Source organism: Lepus europaeus, chromosome 4, assembly GCF_033115175.1.
Source record: "Lepus europaeus isolate LE1 chromosome 4, mLepTim1.pri, whole genome shotgun sequence".
Classification (NCBI taxonomy): Eukaryota; Metazoa; Chordata; class Mammalia; order Lagomorpha; family Leporidae; genus Lepus; species Lepus europaeus.
This window is the reverse complement of record NC_084830.1, coordinates 85,663,311-85,690,575: the sequence shown is the minus strand read 5'-3', so window position 1 is coordinate 85,690,575 and position 27,265 is coordinate 85,663,311. Positions and strand designations below refer to the sequence as shown.

At 43.0% G+C, this 27,265-nt stretch overlaps 1 protein-coding gene across 4 annotated transcripts in view; it reads left to right on the top strand.

Annotated features, from left to right (window-relative positions):
• Positions 1-27,265, top strand: part of FAM110B (family with sequence similarity 110 member B) — a 175,185-nt gene that overhangs the window by 78,174 nt on the left and 69,746 nt on the right. For 3 of the 4 annotated variants that reach the window (XM_062188475.1, XM_062188472.1, XM_062188474.1), the window contains one exon: positions 22,669-22,755. The gene's annotated coding sequence lies outside the window, so the exon portion shown is untranslated. Of the gene's footprint in view, positions 1-16,202; positions 16,289-22,668; positions 22,756-27,265 lie in introns of those variants that run through there. The other variant, XM_062188476.1, reaches the window with a different exon arrangement.

Genomic DNA, 27,265 nt, shown 5'->3' with positions numbered 1-27,265 from the left:
TGTAATCTGACTTTGAAAATCACGTAAAAGAAAAACCCAAGAAAGTTTCCTTAAGGTGAATTCATGTCCTTCAAATCTCTTCTGGTTTCAAAGCTAATAGCAAACACATGACCAAAATACGACAGCAGGGAAGCTTATCTTCTTCGTGTGTGCATTTTCCCTGATACACTGATACTGGGATTAGTAAAGGCTCCCTACATTAAGGGAACCCACGTGTGTAAAATTGACTTCCACACAGCACCAGAGATTTACACATTGTGCCAGGAACATTTGGAGAAATGGCTTTTTTTTTTTCATTGTGCCCATAAAACATAAATTGTTAACCCAAGAAAGAACCTTAAAGAAGTGATGCAGATTTTCTTTGTTATTTTGAAACCATTCTGACGTTCTTGTATTTTCAAAGTGTTCTTTATTTTCAAATCACTTCTTCATTCTTAAAGGACACTATTTTTATGTGAAAAATGATAGAATTTAGGTAAACACCCCAGGAGACTAACTCTCCTGAAATTAAAGAGGTTCCATAATTATTGTCACTGGTTTTTACAGTTATATAATGAAAAATTGTTTGCTGTCAAAGAAAAAAAAAGAATCTCTACATTTATTATTGTATGTAAATAGGAGCAAGAGAAATAAATAGAGGAAGCCTAAACACAGAAAAAAATAGTCATATTTTATGGAGAGACTTAACATTGTGTAAAGAAAGTGGGGGGATGATTATTTTCAGTAGAAGAAAAAAGCTTGGCTTTATAGGTAATTACTTACTTAATGGTATAGATGGAATAGAGCTCAATTTGCCTGAAGGCAAATTTCTGTTAAATCCCATTTGCACATTAATTTCTATAGTGGAACTTAAAAAATTGGTCCCCAGATACAATAAAATTACCTATAAAATATACACATGTACATGCAAATATCTTGCTGATATTCAAAACCCATTGAGCCATTATCTATTAATGATACTCAGCTATGATTCACAAGATTTTTAAAACCGTGAAAGTAAAAATATTGTTAGAATAGAAAGATCACTTTGCTTTACCTTGTTTTATACCCAATTCCCACTATAGCAGGAACAATCCGTAAAGCTTCAGAAATGAGCCAACGTTCCAGTCAATCTTGAATCATGCTAATGTTTCTAACTTTATAACCAAAGAAATAAATTTCCGTCTCTCTCATCACTTCCTCTTACTGGCTTCTTTCCAGACATTTAATCTAGCCATATCTTCCCAAGTATATAAGAATGTCTTTAGATAAAGGGAGAGCATTTTCCAAATAACTGAAGAATGAAATATAAGAGCCTTATTTAGCAATGAGGACTTGCACCAGTGCCAACAGAGGCTTGTCCTAATGTCTAATGATAATCAGCAAGTTGGCCAAGTTCCTAGCTGAACTTTTGATTCTCAACCCAGTGGTTTGAGTGATGGCCGAGAATGGTTAGCACATCAAAGTCCTGTTTGCTGAAGCTGTCACTTAGTATTTGGCTAGCAAAGCTGTGCTGTATGGGGTAGAATGGGCAGACCATGGAACCAAGGTTTGGAGCAGCAGGAGTCTCCAGCCTGAGACTTTAGAGGGGCTACTCATTAAAAACTTGTCACCTACAGTTTTTACCCTTGGATGGGAGTGGGAATAAAATCAAACGTTTAGGGGCCAGTGCTATGGTGCATCGGGTTAAAGCCCTGGCCTGAAGCGCTGGCATGCTATATGGGTGCCGGTTCTAGTCCCGGGTGCTCCTCTTCTGATCCAGCTCTCTGCGATGGCCTGGGAAAGTAGTACAAGATGGCCCAAGTCCTTGGGCGCCTACACCCATGTGGGAGACCCACAGGAAGCTCCTGGCTCCTGGCTTCAGATCAGCACAGTTCCGGCTGTTGCAGCCATCTGGGGAGTGAATCAGCAGATGGAAGACCTCTCTCTGTCTCTACCTCTCTCTGTTGCTCTTTCAAATAAATGAAATAAATCTTTAAAAAAATCAAACATTTTGCACATAATTCATGATCATTGTTAGTAATAACAGAAGAATTGAACCACCATCTCTACCATGCAGATGCAACTCTTCACATTGGTCATTTGCCCTAGACTTTTCTTATGTGCATATTCAGACATATAGATATGCAAAGAATTTTAATAAAAATGGAATTTGAGTATATATATATTAGCTGTCACCTACTATTCAACTATATTTCCACTTAATATTTTTCTATGATAACACTTCTGAATAACTGCAAACTTTTTCATTAATTGTATTTATATGTCATCATTTATGGCCATCATCAAATATTAATATTTTTAGGTTTTTTTGCCTATAAAGGGTACTGTGATAAATATTGCCTCTAATTTTTTACCATATTATCAATTAGTTCTACTGTTTTATTGCTTTGCACATGATCCCAACTGTATCCAGAAAGAAATCTTCCCAAAGTAAAATGGCAAATGGTACAGATGTGCACATCAGTAAACCTGGCAAACTCTTCCAGATTATCCAAGGAAAATATTCATGCTGATAGAAGTTCCAGAATTTTTATATAAATTAACAAATTCTTGACAGGATAAAACAATTCCCATCTGGTCTGTGGTGCAGGCATGATGGTTATATAGTTGTAAAATCCACTTTTCGTTCTGTGGGAGGGAGTCATGTTTTCTAACAATATTAATATCATTTTCCTGGGTGTTTTACTTCTGTGGTCATCCAAGTTGGGAGAACTTAGACAATGTTTGTGAAGTGCAGGGCACTCCCTAAATGCCTTATGTGTATATTAACTCAGTTAATCCACACAACATCATTCTCATGTTATGGATGAGAACACCGAAATGCAGAGAAGTTAGGGAATACACCCAGGATTCCCATCTGGACAGTAGTGAGGTTGTGGTAAAATATAATGGACTAGGAGAGAAGTCTGTGCTGATAGATATTTTTTAGATTTATTTATTTACTTCTTTGAGAAAGAGAGAGAGATGTTTCATTGCTGATTCAGTCCTCAAATGGCTACAGTAGCCAGGGTTGTGCCATGCTGAAGCCAGGAATCAGAAACTCAATCTTGGTCTCCCACGTGGATAGCAGGAATTCAGTATGTCAGGAGGCCGTCATCCACTGATTCCCAGGCATGTTAACAGGGAGCTAAATGGGAAGGAGAGTAACAGGGAGTCAAACAGGCAGTCAGATACGAGGTGTGGGTATCCCAGGCTACAGCTTAGCCTTCTGTGCCACAATGCCTGTCCCCAGTGTGTGGTGATATTGATATTGTTGAGACTGCAGTACCATCTCTGTCAAGCAGTGTCATTCACAACATAACCTCCAGAGTTTTGGTTCGACCCTTTGTATGATAGCTTTAAGTAGGTATAAGCTAGGTAGATTATAACAAATGATGTTCTGGAGTTAGATATTTATAAAAGTCTAATCTTTCAAAGTTACTAATACTGCAAATAGCAGCATGTATTTCTTATGCATGATTTTGTGCCTTGATTTGGGATGAGAGATGTGCAGGGATATACTCAAGAGCTGACGCTGATGCTGTCTAGGACCCATTCAGTGATAGGAAACTTTAGGAGACAAAGCTGCAAGCTAACTTGATTGAACTCTGTGTATGTTAACCAAGAGACGACTTTTGTAAAATTTTGCATGACACCCTTTGTAAAATTTTATAAAAGTCGTCTCTTGGTTAACACAGACGGAGTTCAATTATAGACTCTGGGGATTTTGTTGATGAGATGACCACTTTAACATCCTTGAGGTTGCCTGTTAACACCCAAAAATGTGATGGGATTTGAAAGGGAAGCAAAATTAAATACTCAGGGCCGGCGCCGTGGCTCACTTGGTTAATCCTCCGCCTGCGGCGCCAGCACCTGGGGTTCTAGTCCCGGTCGGAGCACCGGATTCTGTCCTGGTTGCTCCTCTTCCAGTCCAGCTCTCTGCTGTGGCTCAGGAGTGCAGTGGAGGATGGCCCAAGTGCTTGGGCCCTGCACCCGCATGGGAGACCAGGAGAAGAACCTGGCTCCTGGCTTCGGATCAGCGCGGTGCGCCGGCCGCAGTGGCCATTGGGGGGTGAACCAACGGAAAAAGAAAGACCTTTCTCTCTGTCTCTCTCCCTACTGTCCACTCTGCCTGTCAAAAAAATAAATAAATAAATACTCAGGATAACTCCTGCAACTTAACATAAAGGGCTTATTATATAACAATAATTATTATAATGCCTAATTATTATTGGATTATAATATTTAATTATTCTGATTTTATTATGTGTTGTTATCTAAGTCATTGTCAGTGTTGTCTAATAATGTCTAATGATTATGCCTCTGAGATGATTAATTTCTTGAATAGGAACAAACATGATGGTAAGTGAAAAGGAAAGTGAAATATGAGCAGATTGAGTCTGGGGCTGCTCATCAAGGACTGTAACTGTGCAGGGCAGTTTCCTTATCTCTAGAATGAGAATAATAAGAAACAGACCTACTTAACAGCATGTGGCGAGTCTCAAAGCACGTACTGGACGTGAAGTTTCCTTGTCAGTCTTGAAGTCCTTTCAGGTTTGGTCATTGGCGTGATTGGGTCCATCTTGGTTTTGAAGGTGCTTGTTCTCTGGCTCGGTGTTTGTCCAATGACAGGAGCTAAATAAACACTACTGAAATGTCCCCAAGATGAGAAGAAGCCCCACTGAAGAACCGGGTTGCCCGCTCTGGGTATGCAGCTGGCAGTGCAGTGTTCTCAACCCCTTTGTGTGTCAGTTCACGTTAAGTCATCACAACCCCTTGTGAGGAAATTTCTGCTGCCGTGCTTAACTCGTTAGATGAGCACAGTGAGACACAGACGAGGTCCAGTAACTCACCCTTATTTACAATACTGGAGGGGGTTACACCTGCTGCCCCACCCACCGTCTGACCAGTGGGGTGTCCACCACCAGTAGACCAGCATCTGCCAGCAGCCTCAATAAGGGAGGGGGCTCTTAGCACTTTACTGACTGAAGATATTTCCTGACTCTGTTTTCTTTTTTATTTTATTTTATTTTATTTATTTTTTTTATTTTTTTTTATTTTTGACAGGCAGAGTGGACAGTGAGAGAGAGACAGAGAGAAATTTTTTTTTATTTTATTTTCCTGACTCTGTTTTCAATGCCATGCTCGTAAAAAAGCACTAATACTTGCTGAATAATACAGATGCTCCTCAGCTTATAATAGGGCTTTTTCCTGATAAACCCAAGTTGGAGTTTCTGTGAGTAGCAAATGCATGAAATCCACCTATCACCCTGCACTGTACAGCATGGGTCCTTCCACTGTGGTGCTGACTGGGAAGAGCAGACAACGTAGCACTAGCCTGAGAGAAGAATCAGACTTAAAGTTCCAAGTGCAGTTTCAGCAGAATGCACTTTAAAATTATTTTAATTCATTTGAACGGCAGAGACAGAGGCAGATGAAGAGAAATCTTCCATCTGCTAGTTTACTTCCAAATCATCCATAGCAGCTGAGGCTGGGCCAGGCCAAAGCCGGCAGCTTGGAACTCCATCTAGATTCCTCACATGGGAGGCAGGGACCCAGCTCCTTGAGCCATCACCTACTGCCTTCCAGGATGTGCATTAGCAGGAAGCTGGGGTAGGGACCAGAGCCAGGATTCGAACACAAGCACTCTGATTCGGAATGAAGGTGTTCCAAGCACCATTTTAACTCCTGCAACAAATACCCAGCTCTATGGAATGCTTTTGCTTTCCTACCTTCATTACTTAACAAATTATCTTGAACCATTATAAGTTAGTGATTCTCAGTATATGAAATACTTTCTGTTTTATCTAATTTTTTTCTTTTTCCCACACTGAGTGACATGCATCTCAAGATTGCTCTATTTTATTTTACTCTGAGGTGAAGATGTAAGAGGTTTTTTTATATAATTCATGAACAAAAATCACTATATTCATGTATAGAGAGGATGATGGGAGCAATGCTAACAAATCATACTGAAACCCAAATATGATTTGCTCCTGTGTATACCCATTGTGAGCATGAAGTATGAATTCTCATTTGTGAGGAATCCAAAGCTGTCCGAGACCACAGCTCTACCTGCCTTCCAACCTGCTATTGTGCTGTGTCCCCTAGGAAGCTGCATCCTTGGTGGCTCAGCTTTTTCACTGGTCAATGCAGTGAACACACAGTAGTGAGGACAGAATTCTGTGTTTTAAGGAATATTAATGTACTTCAAAATGTTTTTGGAAAATTGAATTCAGAGATAAGTTTATGTTGGTGCAAAAAATGTTGAAATCCATGGGTAATTTTTGCATAATACACATTTTCCTTGAAGGCATTGGACACCCTTCCTGTATGTAGGTTCCAGTATGTTTTTGCATGAAAAAAAATAATTTAAAAGTTAATTCTACCAAGTGGGATTTATCCTTGTTATGCAGGGACGGTTCAGCATTCACAAATCAATCACTATGATACATCAGATCAACAAACTGAGGAACAAAAGCCATATGATTATTTCAGTAGATGCAGAGAAAGCCGTTTGATAAAATACAACATCCTTTAATGATGAAAACCTTAAAGAAATTGGGTATAGAAGGACCATTCCTCAACACAATCGAGACAATTTATGACAGACCCACAGACAGCATCTTTTTGAATGGAGAAAAGTTGGAAGTATTCCCACTAAGATCTGGAACCAGGCAAGAATGTCTACTCAACATTCCCGTACAGTATAGTCCTGGAAGTTTTAGCCAGAGCCATTAGGCAAGTAAAAGAAATGAAAGGAATACAAATTGGGAAGGAGGAAGTCCAACTATCCCTACTTGCAGATGACATCATTCTATATATAAGGGAACCAAAAGACTCCACTAAGAGGCTATTGGAATTCATAAAAGAGTTTGGTGACAGGATTTAAAATTAACATACAAAGTCAATAGCCTTTGTGTACACAGACAATGCCATGGCTAAGAAAGAACCTCTAAGATCAATCCCATTCGGAATAGCCACAAAAATTTAAATACCTTGGAATAAGTCTAACTGAGGATGTCAAAGATCTCTACAATGAGAATTATAAAATATTAAAGAAAGAAACATAAGACACACAAAAAAGGAAGAATCTTCCATGTTTGTGGATTGGAATAATTAATGTCTTTAAAATGTCCATACTATCAAAAGCAATTTTACAATTTCAGTTTGATCCCAGTCAAAATAACTGATGACATTCTTCTCAGATCTAGAAAAAATTAGCTGAATTCCATATGGAACAAAGAGACTCTGAAGAGCTAAAGCAATCTTACACAACAAAAACAAAGCCAGAGACATCACAATACCAGATTTCATGGCATACTACAGGGCAGTTATAATGAAAACAGCCTGGTACTGGCAAAAAATAGACATGTAGAACAATGGAACAAAATAGAATTTCCAGAAATCAATCCACACATCTACAACCAACTTATCTTTGACAAAGGAGCTAAAATCAATCCCTAGTATAAGGACAGTCTCCTCAACAAATGGTGCTGGTAAAACTGGATCTCTGCATGCAGAAGTATGAAACAAGACCTTTCCACCTTACACCTTACACAAAAATCCACTCAAAATGGATCAGGGACTTAAATCTACAACTGATACCATCAAATTACTAGAGAACATTTGGGAACTCTTCAAGAAATGGGTATAGACAAAGAGTTATTAGAAAATACCCCAGAAGCATAGGCAATCAAAGCCAAAATTGACAAATTGACATCAAATTGAGAAGCTTCTGAAGTGCAGAAGAAACACTCAACAAACTGAAGAGGCAACTGACAGAAAAGGAGAAAATATTTGAAAACTATTCAACTGATAATTAATATCCAGAATCTATAAAGAGCTTAAGAAACTCAACAACAACAAAATAAACAATCCAGTTAAGAAATGGCAAAATAATTGCACAAGCATTTTTCAAAGGGGAAATTCAGATGGCTAACAGACATGAAAATGCTCATGATTACTAGCCTTCAGGGAAATGCAAATCAAACCACCTTGAGGTTTCACCTCACCCGAGTTAGAAAGGCTTTCATACAGATCAACAAACAATAAATGCTGGTGAGATATAGGGAAATATCTCAGAAATCTGCGTATAGAACTCTCATATGACCCAGACATTCAACCCTTGGGAATTTACCCAAAGGAAATGAAATCAGCATATGAAAGAGTGATCTGTATCCCCATGTTCGTTGCAGCTTAATTCACAATAGCAAAGATATGGAATCAACCCAGATGTCCATCAACTCAAGCCTAGATTAAGAGATTGTGGTATATATACACGATTGAATACTACACAGTGGAAAAAAAAAATCTTGTATTTTGCAAGAAAATAGATGCAACTAGAAACCATTATACTTAGTGAAATAAGCCAGTCCCAAAAATACCGTATGATTTTCCTGATCTATGATAATAATAGAGTACCTAAAAGCTAATATATGGGAGTGAAATTGACATTTTGAGATTTGATGGTAGTTTACAGCCCTTGTTGTGACTGTTGAAAAACAGTAGGTTTTTTTCTTCGTACTATTTGTTTAACTCTTTACTTAGTGTAGGGTTAGTCTCATGAATATCAAGTTAACTGATAATAGTTCTTTAAAAAATTAAGAATGGGCCGGTGCTGTGGCTCACTAGGCTAATCCTCTGCCTGTGGCGCCGGCACCCTGGGTTCTTGTCTTGGTCGGGGTGCCGGATTCTGTCCCAGTTGCTCCTCTTCCAGTCCAGCTCTCTGCTGTGACCTGGGAAGGCAGTGGAGGATGACCCAAGTGCTTGGGCACTGCACCCACATGGGAGACCAGGAGGAAGCACCTGGCTCCTGGCTTTGGATTGGCGCAGTGCACCGGCTGTAGCGGCCATTTCGGGGAGTGAACCAAAGGAAGGAAGACCTTTCTCTGTCTCTCTCTCTCTCTCACTAACTCTGCCTGTCAAAAAAAAAAAAAAAAATTAAGAATGGGAATAGTAGAAGGAGGAGGAGGAAGGGTGGGAACATGGGCGGATGGAGGATAAAGTAGCAAGGATCACTGTGTTCCTGTATCTGTATGTAAGAAATACTTGGAATCTGTGTACTTTAAAGAATTTTTTTAGTTAATTCCATTTTCCAAGAGCTTTTGAGGGACTTCATGGTAGGCCTAGTTTGGTGCTCCCACTCCCTTTTTGGGCACCCAACTACTTACTCTGCCCTACTCACCTGTGAACTGTGTCAGAGGAGGGGCTGCATCCCCATCACAATCATATAATAGGCTCTAAACATATAAGGCTGCTTCAGAAATATCATGGGAAATGGAATGAAAAGTATGAGTTTATTGTAGTGTAAAGGTTTTTGAAACCATGCATAGTTTTTCCATAGTATCCATTTTCTACTTATTGTGAAAAAAATTTCTGTGTCAAGAGAATCTTCTTGTACCGTTAATTCTGTTTGCCATGAACTTTTTTGAAGTCCCTTTGCATATCTCTTGAGCTAATAAATCAGTGTCACCTTGGTACTTTAGGCTGTAAGATTATTGTCTCGTTTCCTAAGAGCTGCAAGTCAGGATGCTAAAGAATTTTTAATATTCTTATTTAAAATCATTCCCACTAAGGTGTGAATTGCTGAGAGTCTTAAACCAAAACCTGGCTCTTGTTTTCTGTAGTTGCTGTTTAAAACAGTTTGCTAATGGTATCCATTTTTAATTGCCATGATGTTCATTCTTGCTGTCTGTGCTGTCCAGGTGCCATTTGGATATTAGTGGTCCAACAGGGACAAGGACTATGCTTGAAATATCCACATGCACTCTGCCTCATCAGCTGAATAAAACCACATTTGACTTACTGATCTGTAAAAATCTAAGTGAAAGAAAAACATGAGTTTTTATTTCAGGAGAACACATAAGTCCTTCTGTTATGCAGTGAGTGCTTAAATTTGGGTGCAGTGAGACATTAAAATAATTCCCTGCAATTGATTATTTGACTTTGTTATTAAATGATTACTTGAGTAAGAATGAGCAGCTCTAGAGGGCAGGAGAATTGAAAAGATGCTTTTCTGGGAATAATGTATGTGTAAGTTAGAACCATGAGACAGGGCGTAAATGATGTTTTTCTTAATTGAATGATCCATCGTGGCATCAATATTTCAAAGCTGTTGTGGCAGGTTAAACCACCAACCACATAGGATGTCCATATACCATATACTGGAGTGCTGGTTCTAGACCCAGCTTCTCTGCTTCCAATCCATTTCCCTGCTAATGCACATGAGAAGTCTGCACATGATGGCCCAAATACCTGGGTCCCTGCCACCCATGAGGGGACCCAAATGGAGTTGCAGGCTCCTGGCATCAGCTTGGACCAGCTTCAGGTGTTTGGGGAGTCAGTTAGCAAATGGGAGTTCTCTCTCTGTCTTTTCCCTCTCTGTGTGTCACTCTTTCAAATAAACAATAAAATAAAAATAAGCTCTTACCTTACTGCTCTCAGTCTGAACAGAATTGCCTCTGTGCCTTCCCATCAGTTTGGACTGTGATGTCCTGAATGCCGTAGGCCCCATTCTTTTAGCAGATTCACATGCTGACATCTATGGCTGGAGCTTGTGTCCTTCTAATAAAAACTTACATGAGTGTAAATAGGAGTCAGGTTTCCTGGGACCAGGACAAGGGGCTGGCTAAATTGTTACAGGACGTGAGGAGTTTGGGTAGCCAGGCAGACTTATGTGGCCCAGGAAGGTTGCAGACTCTGGGTCCTTTTATGCTCTGGGGACAGGGTATTAGTAGGAAAAGGGTATGAGGAAAGCAGGAAGGGTATGAGACCTATGAAAGATAAACGTTTTCTGTATAAGTATTTTTAAGCATTAGTCCCATACCCAAGAAGTCTTTTTCTCTTGTGCCATCATGGGATTTCTTGTTTCAAAGCCCAAGTGGTCTGCTCCATCCTTGGTTACACAGGCATTACTTGGGCATTCCTAAGTGCTCTGTGTCCCTAGGATAAAGCCAATCCAGAGTCCAAGGTGCTAAATGTGGTAGTCCATTGGGTGGGTTGCAGTAGCAAATGGCAGGGGTGGCTGAGGTCACATAAAGCTTCATCAGTCTATCATTGAGGACCAGAGCAAGAAATCTGCCCTTGGAAGTGGGGAGGGTGGCCCTGGGGTACCATTCATCCTGGCACTGTGGGCAGGCATCATCTCCTCTGTGCAGCCACACAAGGGTGTGGGTTCCCGGGAAGTCTCTGTGAGTGTATGCGCTGTGCTGTCTCCACCTCATGGACACACACACCCAGTGTATGGGAGGCCCTCTGACAGGCCTCAGTCACCAGGGCCCCTGTGCCTACATACGGTGGTGATTACAGCATCCAGAGCAGGCCTCCATGGATATATCTCCTGTGCTGGCTTCCTCTTGAATTCACAGTCCTGCCCTGCCTTTTTCCCATCCCTTGCATCACTCTTGATATGTGCTATGAAAAACAGACCATGCAAAGGATCAAACGCTAGGCTTGGAGAGGATGCCACAAGGTGCACAACCGGCTCCTGACCTGAACCCCAGGAAGAAGCCTGACAAGATCCACTCCTGTAGCCACAGCAAGGTGTCTGAACATGGTAGTTCTCAGTAAATGCTTCTCGGAAGGCTGGAGAACAGACTCGCACAGGGCCTCCTGTGCTGCCCCTCCAAGGACCCTGGTGGGATTTCTTGAGCCAGAGTCGGCTCCTGGTGAGCAGCATGGGATGCTGGGCCCTGTGAAAGCAGAGGGGAGTGAGGGTTGTGCATGGGGTTGTGGGCAGCCAGAGTAATTCCCAGCAGCTATCTTCAACCGTGGCTGACCTGAGAGCCCAGGAGGCCAAGAGAGAAAAGCTGATGTTTGGGTGTTAGGAACCCAGAAGGGGCACCAGCTGCCCAGATGCTGGCCGGTGGTTTGCCCACCCCTAGTGGCCAGAAGGAGCTTTGCAGAGTCCGGGCTCTGCTATTCCTTTGGTGTGGGAGGTGGTCCCCGTTGCTCCCAGGGGCTGGAGGAAGCCCCAGTGGTTAGCATCTCCAGCAGGCTCCACCTGTAGTGACTTCATCCGTAGTGACTTCATGTTGCGACTCGAATCCCACTCATGGGAATGCAGCTCCAGAGGGCTCCATCTCAAGCTGCCCCCAACTCGGCCGACTCGATGCAGCCTGGGACCTGTAGCTTTCCCAGAACCACAGTTGGCTGCTGGTCCCTCATGTCCTGCAGGGTTGGGGGAGTAGAACAAGCCTTGGGGCTTCGCCAGCTTATGATTGGTCCTCCTTCCTGATCCTGGAGGCTGTTCATCCAGCAGAAATGAATTCTCCAACTGGAGCTTAGCTGCTTCCAGCCAGAATATTCTAAGCCATGTAAAGTTATCTCTGAGCTCTGTATTTAAACAAAATAATTTTTTCCCTAGGAGGGAAAAAAACAGTAGCGGAATTCCATGTGAAAATTCTCAAAGCACAGGCCATTTGCTTTCCTTTCGTCTCTCCAAGGTTAAGGAATCAACAGAACACAGTAAATGCATGCAGCGAGTCGGACAGTTTCTGTGATGACTGCTCCTCACCCTGTGGAGCAGGTGTAAAATGCACAGGTTCTCATTCTCTGAGCCACACAGGGTAGCCAATGGCTTTGACTTGGAAGATATCAGGAATCTAGTACTGCAAAGGAGGTATAAAAGGATCAGATCAGCAGACAGACTTCCAGAGGGCTTGGGATCAATCCTTTGCGTGTATTTTGTGTCACCTCCTTCCTTGGCCTCTCTGTGACTTTGATAGTCCTTGCAGGTCTCTACCCATACCCCAGCCATGGAAAGCCTGCCTCACCCAGCCAGACCTCACACCCACCAGTCTCCTGTACCTGCCCTGTGGTTCCCTGTCATTATCACTTGTTAATCATTTGACCTCACTAAAAAGGAAGCTTCCTTAGGAATCCAAACCTCCATTCTACTTCCGGCAGAATTCTCAGGCTTCAGTACAAGTCCTTGCACATAGCAGAAGCTCCAGATGGTTCACTGAGCAAATACGTGATTTTTCAGGATCAAGGATGAGTTTAAAGACAAGAATGTCTTTTCCAATTTAAAAAAATTTATGTATGTGTGTGTGTGTATTACCATAGCAGAGTGGCAATAAGGAATGTTACTAATGTTTCAAAACAAATACTGGGTCCGAGCACTTCAGAGTATTCAGACTTAAAAAAAAAGAGCCTTATTTAATGTCTTATACAAAACAAGCATACAGAAAATTAATCAGCTTTTTAGTGCCTGTTTTTGAGTGAGCAGTCTGTTCAATGAAGAGGGCAGAAGCTGCTAGATGTTTCCTAGATAAACTCCAGAAAGTGTTGCTAGTCTGTATGCTGGCAGCTTCCAGAGAGCTGTGCCTTGGGCCAAACCTCTACAGCCAATTCCTTGTGGAGTTTTTAGCTCCTGGTGATGCTGATTGCACTTGGATAACGCACAGCACATGCAGCAGTCAGCTTTCTATAGCAGGCCGAGCTCCATGCTGTTTGTCCAGGGTGTCTAGAATTCTCCTAGTCCTTCACTCTTGAATTTCCAGATCCTGAGTTTCTGGGCTTTCCCTTGAAGTTGATGGCGCATACCGTTCCTTTCACTGGTTTAGTCCCAAGGGTTTGTGGTGCACAGTGATTGAGGGATGGAATGCCCCTTGCTGTTCTTTACCCATAGCTACTGATTAATCCCTGGGAATACTTGGTTTCTTGGAGCAAGTCATAATGCCTTGAGCATGTTGAGCATGTCAGCTTTTTGTAAAGGTTTTCAACTAAACATCAAAGCAAAACCAACTACAGAAATGAGACATTTGCATTTTGTCATTGGATTGGAATTTGACTGATAAAACAGCAGTTTCTGGAAATTACGAAAAAGAAATTTAGCAGATTAATAGATTTCACATTCGTACCCACCCAGGACTGTTAATTCTGTAGAACCTATTGAGAAGAAATTACTCTAACGTGAAACTAATAGGTAAATAAGTTGCCTGAAAGTCATATTTATGTAGTTGACTTGTCTCCCTGTTTCATGTAAATTGTTATTTTAAGTTTAATTTAATGTTTTCTCATCACAAACTTCCCCAATTTATATTCCATAGAGTACACTTTTGGAATCTGTAACATTTAATCTATGCTACACATCATTAATAAAATTTAACTTCATGCTTTCCTGAAAATTACTTGTAACATTAGTTCATAAAAGACGATACTTCAAAAAATTTGTTATAAATGGAATTAAAAGATAACTTTATTTTGATATTAAAATTTGAGATCCATGCAAATTTTAATGATATGCATTTCCATGAAATTTTTGAAAATTCTTGGTATGTATGGATTTTCAGTTTTTTGTACCCAACAGACTAATCTTTTTATTTCATTTTTCCACAAGCATTTTAAAGTACCCCCATAGAATCAAGTAGAAGCAGTGACTGTTACCCCTCCTGATAGCAGTAGGTGAAATAATTTGCTCGCTACAGTGAATACCAATAACGACTCTGTGTGATGAATCAAGTCCTCTGTTAGCTTGTCATCATTCATTATGTCTGAATGGTGCATCTGACAGTCTGTACAGGGAGGCACTACGTGTTTGAGTACTGTGATACTGGAGAGGAAGGCACACAACATAGGGCTGTGAGAGGGTCACTACTATTAACCAGGACTTCATGTAGAACTGATTTGAAACTATCACTCTGCACCGTACTCTGTGCTAAATGCTTAGAACTCACTAGCAATACCCCTCCCCTGGTGACTCCTCTTACTGTTTCTCTTGGGTGCTTGCCCAGGGTCACACAGCTGGCAAATGGTCGATTCAAAACTTATATCCAAGCAATCTTGTTGTTAGCATGCATACTTCATACCTACACATCAAACTTCCCCTCATCAAAATTAGCATCTAGAAATAGTGCTGCCATTAAATTCGCAGTGTGCAAATTTCTTTCATTTTTTTAAAGACTAATTTTATTTATTTCAAAGGCAGAGTGACAGAGATGGGGGAAAGACAGAGAAAAAGACCTGTTTGTTGGCTACCTCCCCAAATGTCCCAGCCAGGGCTGGACAAGGCTGAAGCCAGGAGCCAGAAACTCCACCCACATCTTGCATATGGGTAGGAGGGGTCCAAGTACTTGGGGCATCTTCTGCTGTCCTCCCAGGTACATTAGCAGGGAGCTGGATCAGAAGCAGAGTAGCTGGGACTGGAACCTGCACGCTTACTTGGGATGCTGATGTTGTTTAACCACTGCACCGTGATGCAGACCCCCTTTCATTTTTTTCTTTAACAATGACTTTTTTAAAAAAGATTTATTTATTTATTTGAAAGGCAGAATTACAGAGGCAGAGACAGAGAAAGAGGTGTTCCATCCCTGGTTCACTCTCCAAATGGCTACAATGGCTTGAGCTGTGCCAATCTGAAGCCAGGAGCCAGCAGCTTCTTCCAGGCATCCCCCATGGGTGCAGCGACCCAAGGACTTGGGGCATCTTCCACTGCTTTCCCAGGCCATAGCAGAGAGATGGATTGGAAGTGAGCAGCTAGGACTCGAACTGGCACAGCACCGGCTCCTAACAATGACTTCTGAAATGGCTTTTATGTCGCCTGTGGCTCTGAATTATTATTAATCACTGTCATCAACATTATAATTCTTGACACCTTGATTAGCGCTTTTCCACTATGAATGGAGATTTGTATGGTATTTCAAACTGTACTGAAGAAAGACTAACTCACGTTTTATGACAAGGAAGTGGCAAATCTCTAATCAGGGTAAATCAGGTGAGTCTGTGCTCTTCTACCATGACTACTAGTATTTTCACGGTATTGATTTGATCCTTCATTCCTCACTGCTGGAATCTGAAAAGCGTGCGTAAGCTGGCATTATTGTCCATTGATTTAACCACTCTTTGTTTCTCAAGATCGGGGCAGAAATAAGGATGTACTTTAAAAATCACTTACAGTTTATGAAGTGTTACATTAATCCTCAACAGGACAGGAGATCAAGATGATTTTGTCTGTGGGTTTTAATTTATTAAAATTGAATTTGCTCCCGTGCTCTGCTCCAGTAGCTGCTTGCTAGCAAACTAGCTATAATTAGATTAGCAGCCTGCTAAATGCTGGTGACAGCCTGAGCCTCAGAGAGCATGTGCTGGATTCTGCAGGTGCCTGCTTCTCATTGGTGGCTGGTGTTGCTGCTCGCCCGTGTGATAGGTTTCCACAGTAATCTTTATGCTGCATTAGAGACATAGATACAGAGGTACTGTCCTGTGTTCTCACGGCGGCGAGGCGCTTGTCTGCAAACCTTAAAGAAGGAATAAGGCACGGAGAGCAGGCGGTCGTCTTTGTTGTAGAGCATCGGTGGTTAAGGACCCCCAGCAGCAAGAGGAGGTCGGTGCAGGAGTCTTAGTTCATGGTAATTACTTTAAGTCTTTATGTCTCACGAAAAACACAGCCATGCATGAAATGAAGCGTGTTCATCATGTCATCTGTTTAATTTGATCTTGCTGTGTGAATCCCACGCGGAATCCAGCATTCCATACTAAAAATTCGTTCTTCCCGAGAAGGCTTGCCTGGTAAACAGCCCCTCTCTTCACGAAAGGGTATTGTTTTCACCTGCATCCGAGTGCATGTGTTTGAGGAGTGACTCTTATTGGTCCCCCTGTGTTTTGGAAAGCCTGATGTTGCATCAACACAGGCATCTTTGTGGTGGCGTTTCGGGACCCAGCCGACTTTGTCTGCCTTGTGTCCAGACTCGCCTGGATAATGAGCGACCCAGGAGAATGTAGCAAAGCAGTTTGGTTAGGATGGGGCAAAGGCGCTCCTGATGTCCGCGGTGCTGGTGGGGGGGCCGGTGGAGCAGGAGAAGTAATGTGCTATTGTTTCTTCAAAGATGTGAGCAGCCTTCATTTTGGGTGGTGTTCTTTGTCTCACCTTTCGTGATTTTCATGAAGCCTTTTCCATGTAAACAGTGTCAGCCCACCCCATCCTGCCCAGAATACCTGTAGGTGTGTAGTCAGCTATGCCTAAAAGGGATTTTTTTGGACTCCTGGCTTTGTTTAACAGGGACGCTGCCTTTGGAGTTGGAATGAAATTGCAGGAAGGTGGGGTGCTTACTACTGACTTTGAATACCATCGGCAATTTTTTTTTTATTTCTATTTGAGGGCTGCCTGTGTTGTTTTCCAAAGAAAACAACAAATAACCATGAATTCTGTAATCCGGATGGTACATGCCGGAGGAGAAATATGTAAGTGGGCAAGGCTCAGGTTCAAGAATCCCAGACAAACGCAATGTGGATTCCTTCTTGCTTTTCAGCGTGCGTTCCCTCCACAGCCCTATTTTCTGCCCCTTCAAGAGCCCCTGTTTCCACTTAGTCCTGAAACTTAAAAATTGATGTCTTTCCCAGAGCAGACTGTAGAGTCCAGTGAAACTTGGGTATTGAGTCACAGTCACACGGCTGGCTGGCTGCCACCATGCGTCTGCTATCAGCTGAAGGCCCTGCTGATTTCAGACACCCGATGGGACTTCTTTCCCTGTTTCCAAAAAGCCCAACGCAGCCATTTAAGTACTGTGTGAAATAACGGCTCTGATCTAGAACTGTGTCCTTTTTAAAGGGGTTCCCTATGTTCTCTGGCAGAGGAAGACTTCAGGATACTAATTATGCCTCACCCCGTCACTCACATGCCTCCTGCTTCCATCCCAAGGGGTGACCAGGCATCCCCTGTCCAAGTTCACTCAAATACCAGTGTCCAGGGCTCAAAATAATGTCGGCCATGGACTGGAATAGAGTAGTGTCTGTAATCACAAATTGCTGGATGGTCATCACTTCTCTCGGGGTCTCTGTGATTTGAAGCAGGTGGTGGGATTCTCAGGACTTAGATACCTTGTGTGGCGACATGAGCGTGAGAACAGTTGTTCTGCTTTAGGTCTCACTCCCCGGATGCAAACTGCACCTGGTTCCCAGCTCTCAGACCAGTGCACACCGGCGGTGTCACAGGAGCGGTGTCCGTGTGACTGGGTTTGCTGTTCTTGAGAGTACAGACCCTGCCCTGTCTGGCTCTGACATTCTTTGCCTGATGTGTTCTCTGGCTGTGGATGTGGAGTGGAGACCACCTTTCTCCATATCAGCAGTTTGCCTTGTACAGAAGGATAAACAGATGCCATCCCACGAGACTCTCTAGCTTGTGTAGTGCTCCCTAAATTGTGGTCTTAGAGAATGTCTAGGAAGTAGGCTGCCTCAGAACTGTATCACTGCTCTCCTTTCTTTATCTACTGTGAAAGCCCTGAGCGAACATAAACATGGCACAGCCTTCCTCTTGTGAGCAGAGTGGGCCGAGTGTCATAGACAGAGGTGAGAAGTCCTGCTCAGTGATGTCCATTCTCAGAGACTTTTTTTCTGTGCCTACAAGGAGCTACTTAAAATTTTCAATACCCATTTGCATCTGTATTGCATAATGCACTGGTAATGTGATATCCCAAAGGGCCTTTTAACTTATACCGGAGGGGCATTTTTGTCAGACTACATAACCCGTATCTGTGTTTTTGCATAGTACCCAAAATAGGCACTTTTATTTTCAGATGCATCACACCTTAAAACATCCATTAAGGGGAAACTGTATTTCTAAGGCAAGAAAATAAAAATGCATTTCTTACTTTTAAGATTTTGTTCTTCCTTTCTTATAATTCCAAGGTCTTTGCTAATAAGAATGGTATTTTTTAAGATTATTTTTAAAAGTTGAGTTTATTTGAGAGGCAGAGGAAAAGAGAGATTCTGTCTGATATTTCATTCCTCAGCAAAGCCTGAAACTGGGAACTCAGTCCAGGTCTCCTACAGGGATCCCAGAAATCCATCTACCTGAGCCACCGCTGCTGCCTGCCGGGCTCCACACTGGCAGAGAGCTGGAATCAGGAATTGCAGTGAGGGGTTCAACCCCAGTGCTCTGATGTGGAACATGCCTATCTTAGCTGCTTGGCCAAATAACTGCCCCAGGATGTCCTTTCTAACCAATGAAAAATAAATCTATCAACATGAACGTAAACATATCATTTTCTGTTGGATGGGCATTTGGTACTGCAAGTTAAGATGCAGTTTAAGACTACAGCGTCACATATGAATGCCTGGTTTGAGTCTTGGCTCCTCCACTTCCAATCCAGCTTCCTGCTTATGTGTACCTGGGGAAGCAGCAGATGGTAGCTCAAGTACTTGAGTCCCTTTTGCATACATAGGAGACTCAGACTGAGTTCTGGCTCTAGGCTTCACCCTGGCCCTGCCCTTGCTGTTGCCAGGATCTGGGGAGTGAACCAGTGGACCAGTGGATGGAAGATCTCTTATCTTTCTGACTCTGTGACTCTCTGCCTTTCAAGTAAAATGAAAATTTAAAAAAATAACTAAAAAACTATCTATTGTGACAACTTTCTGTTTTTTCTACTTCAAAAAGTTCACAAAAACTAGAACTAAAAGATGTTTATTTTGATGTAAAAAACTTTAAAAAACATGCATAGTGCTTGTATAATAGACATTTTCCATGAATTTTTTGAAGATCCCATTTCCATGTATACATGGGTTTCAAACATTTTTTTGTGCCAAAATAAACTTATCTTTTAGTTCCATTTTCTATAAACTTTCTCAAGTACTCTCGTAGCATCACAGCAGGAAAAGCAGTATTCAGCTTAAAAACAAAGTCTTTCCATGTTGTGTGGAGGTGCCATAAAGCTACTGGGCTGGATGAAATGTGAAAGACAATTGTAATAAAGAAGGAGTAATGGGAGGCCGGTGCTGTGGCATAGCGGGTAAAGCTGCCGCCCTCAGTGTCAGCATCCCATATGGCTGCTAGTTCGAGTCCTGGCTACTCCACTTCCGATGCAGCTCTCTGCTATGGCCTGAGAAAGCAGTAGAAGTTGGGCCAAGTCCTTGGGCCCCTGCACTCGCATGGGAGACCCAGAGGAAGCTTTTGGCTCCTGGCTTCCAATCAGCCCAGCCATGACTGTTGGGGCCAATTGGGGAGTGATTCAGTGGATGGAAGACCTCTTTTGCTCTCTGCCTCTGCCTCTCTAACTCTGCCCTTCAAATAAATAAATAAATAAATCTTTAAAATAAAATATTAAAATAAATAAATAAATCTTAAATAAATAAATCTTAAAAACCAGGAGTAATGGGTAGTGCATGGTTTTGGATGGCAGAGTCCTAAGGTAACACCCACGAGTGACTGTGGGGCTGATCATTTGAGCATCTTGAAAGAACTGGGAGAGAGCTGTCATCAGCAATTGATAAATATTTCAGGGTCAGTCAGCCTTACAGTTGCTTGCATTGGAAAATATTTAAATGTAAGTGCAGTTATTTATTTTTCTTTCATTGTTTTATTCTGTAATCAAGGGCACTTTCCATGTGCCAGCTTTGTGCTAAGCTTTATGGAGAGAAAGAGAGAAGGCACAGGCCCTTCCTGCAAGAAGTGCTTACTGAGGAAGAGCAACAGCTAAACAAACAGGAGCACATTTAAAAGGTCAGGGAAAATGGAATTAAAAGATAAGTTTATTTTGGTGCAAAACATTTGAAATCCACATATACTTATAATAAGAATTCAAGGAACAGATGTAGACACTTTGCTTGCTGATACCGAGAAAGAACCACCTGTTCTTTAGAAAGGTGGATAAGGGGGTACCAGAAAAGTCCTCAAGAGAGAGATGGTACCCAATCCCAGTCACTGTTGCCTGCTATGATTTTTCAAACTCATTTATTTGACAGAGGGGGAGAGAGAGAGAGAGAGAGAGAGCGCGTGCTGTCATCTTGTAGTTCACTGCCCGAATGTCTACAACAGCCAGGGCAAACCAGGGCACAGGCCTCTAGCAGGAAACTCCATCAGAGTTTCCCACGTGAGTTGCAGGGACCCAGCTATTTGATTCATCACCCGCCACCTCCCAGGGAAGCTTCAGCAGGAAGCTGGAATCAGGAGTGGAGCTGGGACTAGAACTCTGGCACTCCACTAGGGGCTGTGGGTATCCCAACTGCTGCCTTCGCTGCTGCCCCAAATGCCCATGCCCACCCATCTTGACACATCCACTACTGCTAGGGTTACGTGGGAGCAGTGTGGCCACAGACGTGTCTCGTGTTTCCGGGCTTTGTCATGACATCTGATTTCTGACATATAATCGATGCAAAGGATCATTTGTCTCCTTCCCTCTAATGACTCCTCTCAGAGCGCGCACTAGATCATTGCGTGGAACTGTTTTTATTTTTAATACATTTGTGGCATGTGGGATTTGAAACTTTTCAAACATATATCAGACAACTTTGAAATGCATCTTGGGGGGACCACAGAGTATTTCCCTTACTGTTGTACTCTTGGTAATTTCGGGATTACTTTTGGAACTGTTTGCTTTGCCAGGAATTTGCCTGTAGACTTTGAAAAGTCATCAATTTTCCTATGTGCTTGTGAGAGACAGGCTTGTCCAATCTGGGCTTGGATTTCACCTTGCCTTGATTAAGGCATCTGCTTTTCTTACACATTAAATTGGATTCCGAGATTTCTTAAATCTTCTTGCCAAATTTGCAGGAAGCGACCTCTTTGGGGGTCAGGTATTTGCAGGAGTTCTTGCCAGCAGTACAATCTCCACGTGGAAACAAGACCCTGCATTTCTACTTCTTCCTGGCTGTAGTCGGGCACCTGCCGTTCTGCACTACTGGCCGGGCCTCCACACTTACTTCTGCACCCCCTGGGAGTTGAGCAGCCTCTACCAACCCCACCCCACTGACTAAATTGGAAGCATCCCCCTTCAGAGCAGCAGACCTGACCTTGCTGTCCCTTCTGCTGTGCTCCTGTCCCTTGGTTCCTTCTTTCCAGGTCAGCTTTTGTTTTGCCCACCTTTTCAGTCTTTAGGCTCTTGCTTCCAGGGCTCGCTGTCCCCACCCCCTGCTTTCCATGCCACCTGCTTTCCATGGCCATGCTCCTCCATTGCCACCTGGCATCCACCCTTCTCCTCCAACCCCTCCCCCAGCCACACTGGCCTCCTGCTCCTTGCTCAGCAGGAGAGTTTTGATCCTGGCCTCTCCCTGTCTTGGAATCTGCTGCCCAAACAGCCCCTGGCTTGTTCCCACAATGCCTTCAGGGTTTTGCTGGAATGGAGTCAGCTCTGTTCTATCTGTTGTACTTGTGTCAGTCTCCTCTCTTTGGAATGTAAACTCCTATAAGGCCACAGATTTTTATCTTAACCTCCAGGGCCTTTAACAGTTCATCAAAGTGCTTGGGTGGTACCTGTTGAATAAATGAATGAATGGTTTCTTGCTTGGGAGCAGTAGTGCTGATGAAAGGTGCTGCTATGGCTTTGAGACGTTCTGCCCAGGGCAGCTCCGTGGTGCCCATGGAGCCCTCACCTCCCTCATCCCTGGCTGGTGGAGACCAGCTGGGCCCCAAGGCCCTTTGAAATGCCAGCACTCTGTCACCGTCCTGGAAGTGAGATGACGTTTGTGCGAAATGCTATTTTATGTGACTTCACAACTTGTTGTTATAGTCTTCTATGTCTATAGTCTGCGATGGTTAAGTGTCTCCTTTAAAGGAAAAGCAGTAGCTGAGGTAAGCAAAACACTGCTTCTAAATGAAGGGGTAAAAATGAATGCATTTTCGTTTACTGCTGTGTTGGCTGTCTCTTTTTTAAAAAATAATGTATCGATACAAATTTTAAAGGAATTACCATTTTCTGTTGTTAAAGGTATGTAATGCATGCCTATTTTTGTCAAGTAGAAGAGCTATACTAATCATTTTTTTCCTGTCCTTAGCTTTCCCTTCTGCGGAGACCACTTTAAGAAAGGAAGGCTTCCCTGTGACCTCTGCTTACGTCCCTGGAATACTCCTTCCCTTTCCAGGTGAGTGTACTGCTTTGCTTTGATTCATTCTTTTTGCTACCTGGCAAGAAAAAAAAACTTCAAAAAAAGAGAGAAAGAGATAGAGAAGAAACCGAAACCCCTGATGTTCTGAGGTCCCTGCCAGAACCAGGGTGCCAGGGATGATGATTTGCTGTTCCAAGGCATTGTGGGGTGCACCTTCTAGAATATTCTGCATGTTCCTGTTTGTTGTATGCTCTGTTCTGTTTGTCAGTAAATCTCCCAGGTATTTGAAACGCCTCTGTTATGCACATGGATTTGAAGACAACTGAAACACTAAACATGGTGACACTTCCATGAGATGAGTTCTGTGGTTGGGGTGGGGTCAGTAGCAAGTGCAGGGGAATCTCCACAGGTGCGTTGAAACTGTGTATTTAAAGGATCAGCCGGGTCTTTTTTTCTAAAGTGGCCTCTTGTTTAAGGTGACCGAAAAAAGAAATGGAGGCATGAAAGAAAATGACCTTGTAATGTTCTTGCGGCCAAACTTTTTTGAGTTTAATCATCTTAACACTTGAAACTTCCTGAGAAATATATGTGCCAATGGTTTTGAAAGGAATTCACAAACACTGATCCCTAGGCCCTGTTCATGTGATTGCAGTTGCAGGAAATAAACTAGAAGCTCCCTTTGTGTTTGGCTTCTTGTTATCTTAATCAAACTTAAGTAGGTGATAAAGTCAGTTTCTCCTTGAAAGTTTCCTTTTTCAAAACTTCTATGGGACCGGGTTTTGCTCTTGATGCTGTAAGTGCCAGAGAGACTGTGGAGAGATAGCAGGGAGCCCTAACAACCCTTGTGCCTTTCTTTGGTGTTCAATGGTCTCCAACAAAGCATGTGCTAGTTTTCCCTGGACACCTTTCTTTCCCCATCTGAGATTTCCTAATGCTGGCCTTCCATGACAAGTGATTTGTTCTTGCCCCCGGCTCATCTTCCTTTCACGCCAGCAGCGCTGACTTTCCCAGGTCAGCACTTTGCCAGAGAATGACTCAGAGCTCAGGTTCCCCAGGAGGGTCAGGTGTGGGTCCTCTGAGGCCACTTCACCTGACCTTGAACCAGGTCTCCAGAGGGAATGGGGAAAGTGGGCCATGGTGATGCGGTCCACCACGCAGTCCACTGGAGCCAGTCTGCCTGCTATGCTTTTAAACAAAATGGGGGAGGAAAGGACATTCTTAGGAGAAGAAATTAGGAGTTTCAACTTAAAAAATAGATTTTATTTATTTGAAAGACAGAGATACAGAGAGAGAGGGAGACACAGGAAGGAAGAAAGAGAGAGATCGATCTTCTCTCTGCTAGTTCACACCCCAGATGGCCTCAACAGCCAGACCTGGGGCAGGCTGAAACTAGGAGCTTGGAACCCATCTGGGTCTCCCACATGGTTGGCAGGGGCCCAAGCACTTGGGTCGTTTTCTGCTGCTTTTCCAGGCACATTGCAGGGAGCTGTATCTGAAGCGGAGCACTCAGGACTTGAACCAGCGCAGATATGAGATGCTGACATTGCAGGTGGTGGCTTATCCAGCTGTGCTCCAACACTGACCCGAAATTAGGAGTTTTAATGTTTTCTTCTTCTTCACAAAAATTGAACAGGCTGCTACAAGCATGGCTACAGAGAGAATTCCTTTCTTGATGAAGACTACTCTGATATTCCAGAAAGTGTCATTCTATTATATTTTCTATTATGTTTGAGAATTTTAGTGCCCATTGTTCGAGAGGTTCGAGAGTTTGAGGATTTCATACACATTTATTATGAAGTTCAAGAATGATTATGATTTGAAACACTAAGTTATTGATTAAGTTTGTTGGCATGTTTTCAATGTTCTGTTTTCATCCAACCAAAGACAAATCCTATGATACTATGTGTGCATTGCTCTGCTATTGTTAGTTGTTGTTGTTACTTATTAATGCTTTAATGAGTCACTCTGAGTATAGAGACTGGTTTTCTTACAAAGAACAAGAGGAAGAAAAGAAAGAAAAGGTGGTTGGGTTAGGCAGTTCTGTGTGAAAAGACTGCCCCGTGACTGTGCCAGAGACCTGAATGGTTCCCCTGCCGTCGTCACTGGCCCTGAATCCTCATTGTGCAGATGAGGGATGTGGGACTCCAAAGGTTGCTACGTGGTTAGACACACAGTGAGTGGGAAGCCGAAGTCTACCCGAAACTCTTCTGATGAATCTCCAGTGGAGTCTTGACAGTTGATTCCTTTGTAATGACAGGGTCCTTATCAATGCGATGGGAAAGTTGACCACAGGAAATTAGGCAAGGGGGAAGATTACAGGAAAACATGGATGACTGATGGGGTATTAGGGTGATTCCACAGAAACCAGGAAAGTCTTCAAGTAGTCAAAGAAGGGAAGAGACAGAAAAGTCGAGGAGGGGCTGGCACTGTGGTGCAGCGGATTAACACCCTGGCCTGAAGCCCTGACATCCCACATGGGCACTGGTTGATGACCTGGCTGCTCCACTTCTGATCCAGCTCTCTGCTATGGCCTGGGAAAGAAGTACAAGATGGCCCAAGTCCTTGGGCCCCTGCACCCACATGGGAGACCCGGAAGAGACTTCTGGCTCTTGACTTCAGATCGGCACAGCTCCGGCCGTTGCAGCCAATTGGGGAGTGAACCCTCAGATGGAAGACCTCTCCCTCTCCCTCCCTCCCTCCCTCCCTCTCTCTCTCTCTCTCTCTCTCTCTCTCTGCGTCTCTTCTCCCTGTGTAACTGACTTTCAAATAAAAATAAATAAATCTTAAAAAAAAAAAAAAGTCGAGGAATGAGATAGAGACTGGAGAGCACCCAGCACCCAGGTTGGAGAGAAGGACTTGCACCGTGACTGCAGTTCTGCCCAGAGAAAAGCTGGAGTTTCAGCACCTCCTTGTCTCTTCCCTCCCTGTCCGGTGTCTGCTCCTGTCTCCAGGTGTGAGTGGGGAAAAGGCTCAGGTGCTCTGAGAGGCCCAGGGAGACATGGTGCTCCATGCTCGTCCAGACCTCTGATTAGTGACCCTCTCTCTTCCATTAAGTAGGATAAAACCTTGTTAAATAGTCCGTATTTTTGAAATGAATCTGTCTTCAAGGATGCAACAGAAAACCTTGAAAATATTCTTAGTCTGCATTTATTTTCCTTTGAGAAATAACCCTCTTCATCAGGGGAGAGACAGCACCTTTGCCCTCCTTGCGTGGTCTGTGGGTGCTGTTGGACGTTCACTCTCAACTTCTCAGAGTGCTGGTCTACCACTGTCTTGAAATACTTTTCATTCGCCTTTACCTTTGTTCCACAGGTCTAGGTTTTCTATAGGATGCTTAATTTTTTTTTTTTTTATTTAATAGAGAGAGAGAGTGCTCCCATTGGTTGGTTCAGAGAGGAGAAAGAGAGAGAGAGCACTCCCATTGGTTGGTTCAGAGGAGAGAGAGAGAGAGAGAGAAAAGCTCCCATTGGTTGGTTCAATCCCTAGATCCCTACAGTGGCTTGAGGCCAAAGCCAGGAGCCAGAGACTCAGTCCAGGTCTCACATGAGTAGCAAGGACCCAACGATGTGAACCATCAGCTGCTGCCTCCAGGGTTTGCATTAGCAGGAAGCTGGAAACTGGAAGGCAGGCTGGATTTGAACCCAGGCACTCTGTTGTTGATACTGCCATCCTAAGCAGCATTTTAACCTCTAGGCCAAATTCATGCCCCTCTGTAGAACACAGTTAAAATCAAGCAGAGCATCATCCTTGGCCAAAGAGAGTCAGCCTTCAGCATGACAGTGGAAGAACCTTGGGGATGAATCCTCGCCAAGTGACTGTTACGATGCTGCATTGACCTTTCCTCCCTGTGTGCTGGCACAGCCCCCTCTTCATCTACAGACTTCTCTAGTACCAACTTAGCTGCATGCCGGCCACATCCCTTGGATCTCTGCTCTCACACCAGTCCATCCAATGAGCAGAAAACTCTCTTCCAAACACTGTTCTCATCCTGTTACCTCCCTGCTCCAAAACCTTGCTTCTCCCACTTTCCTATTGATTAAATTAAGATTCCTCAGCCACCTCTATTCTGGGTTCTCCACACTTAGTGAAATTCAGTACCTGTTGAGCATCCCTGATGCACAATGCTTGGAACCATTAGAATTCTTTGGATTTGCATATTTATAATGTGATATCCCAGGGATGGAACCCAAGTCTAAACCTAAAATTCATTTATGTTTCATATGCTTCTTGTACACATAGCCCAAAAACAATGTTATACGATGTTTTTTAAAACTAATTTTGCGTATGAAGCAAAGTTTCATCTTATGGAATTTTCCACATAGGGCATCAAGTTGGCACTCAGAAAGTTTGAGATTTTGGATTTTAGATTAAGGCTGCTCACTCTGTATACATTACACCTCTGTTTTTTTCACACCTGGCTCATCCAAATTAGTGAGCTTCTCATTGCCTGGAATCCCTTACAATTTGATTCTTGTCTCCTAAAGCCCTTTAAAGGCCCATTTCAAGTCAATTTTTCTTTAAATTTTTTGAGCAGAATCTAAGAATT